This window comes from Ananas comosus, linkage group 8 (genome assembly GCF_001540865.1).
Source record: "Ananas comosus cultivar F153 linkage group 8, ASM154086v1, whole genome shotgun sequence".
Taxonomy (NCBI): Eukaryota; Viridiplantae; Streptophyta; class Magnoliopsida; order Poales; family Bromeliaceae; genus Ananas; species Ananas comosus.
In genome coordinates this window covers 6,862,433-6,864,211 of record NC_033628.1, presented here as the reverse complement: position 1 = coordinate 6,864,211, position 1,779 = coordinate 6,862,433, and positions in this window count along the sequence as shown.

Below are 1,779 nucleotides of genomic sequence, written 5' to 3'. Positions count from 1 at the left end.
AGACGATATAGTCGCCGCGAAGCGCCTACTTTTGCACGCTTGGTAGACTAACTCTTCTTGATTAGGCTCACGAAAAGTGATCACCTTGCTTTCACAATCTATCACCGCATAGTACTTGGAGAGCTAGTTGGTCCCCAAGATAACATCAAATCCCCACATCTGATCTAGCACTAGCAGATCAATCGGCATAATCCAATCACCTATTTGCACTGGACACGCCAAACACTCGTTATGAACACTGAAGGAATGTTCTGGGGCGTTCACCCACCAGTAATCCTCATTGTACACCATCTCTATGCCATGTGTTTTAGCAAATGAAGTGCTAATGAATGAATGATATGCGCCTGTATCAAACACTGCTCTAGCTCTAGTGCCTTTAATCACAATTATACCTGCCACGACGTCGTCGGGTGCTGCAGGTTGTTGCTCCTCCACCGGAGCGGCAAAGACTCGGCCGCTAGGCGCTCTCGATCCCTCTGGCTGACGCGGTGATGACGCGCGTCCAGTCGACATCGCCGGTGGTAACCCCGCAAGCTGCCTCGGGGTAGACGGTGTTGAAGCCGCCGTTGGCGCAGATGACGTCCACGACAGGCACTCCCGGATAAGATGTCCTGGTAGGCCACACTTGAAACACTTGCCATCGCGCTGCGGGCAAGTCGACACCTTGTGCTCACCACCACATATAACGCATCGAGGTGGTCTCCAGTTCCTCGACTGCTGTCGGGGATATCGAGGGGGTTTCTTAGCATTTGGCCGGCCCCGGCACCACCCGCCGTCCTCTTCTTGCCTTTGTCCTTGGACTCGGCCATAGCTTCTCGTTCTTCACGTACATGGGCGCTACCGTGCTCCGCCCACAAAGCTCGATCAAAGACCTCCGCAAAGGTCGACAACTTCAGAATCTGCACCTTTTCATAAATCCGGGGTTGGAGTCCTCGCAAGAACCAATCCGCCCGGTCCCGATCATCACGAACAACGTCGGGAACGCAGTCAATAATGTGAGAGAATTCTTGCTCATACTCTCCTACCGATCGATCGCCCTATCTCAACTTGCGGAACCTTTCTTGTAGCCTCCGCTTCACCGTGTCGGGGAAGTAGTTCGCGAATACCGCTTTCTTGAACTCTTCCCAAAACATGAGCGGGAGATCGGTAGGTCGATCCCGCTTCACTCGCTTCCACCACACCTTTGCCGCTTTCTCAAGACAATGGGTGGCGAGGTACACCTTGTCCTTCTCCGAGGTATTCAGGTCCTCGAATAGGGTCTCCATCGAGTCGATCCACGACTCCACAATCGCCGGCTCCACCAAACCGCCCTCGAAGGTAGGTGGGTCGAACTTCTTGAACTGAATGAGAGCCGCCAAAGTGCGCTCTCGCTCCGCATCGACTGCGGCGCTATCGGGATTCGAAGTTCCCGACCCGGCCGGTACTACCGTAACTGGAACAGCCGCTGCTGCCGCCGCTCCCTCAACAACACTCGGCACTACCACAGGGGGCGCGACATGCTCGACACCCGCCTGGGCCGCCGCCGCCTGCTGGCGCTCCAAGGTCTCCTGGAGCCGCTGAATCTGTTCCCCTTGGCGTTGATCAGACTCCGCTTGTTGCCGCACTACTCCGATAAGCGCGGCCATTTGCTCCCTAAGCTCTCCGTCGCCCCTCGCTCCGGATTGCTCAGGCTCCACGTTCGGCTCCTCCGGCATCGACCTTGTCTGCGGTCGTCCACGAGGTGCCATTGCTTCCTAAAAAGAAGCAACTCGCATTAGTCACCTAACCAATATTACTTGA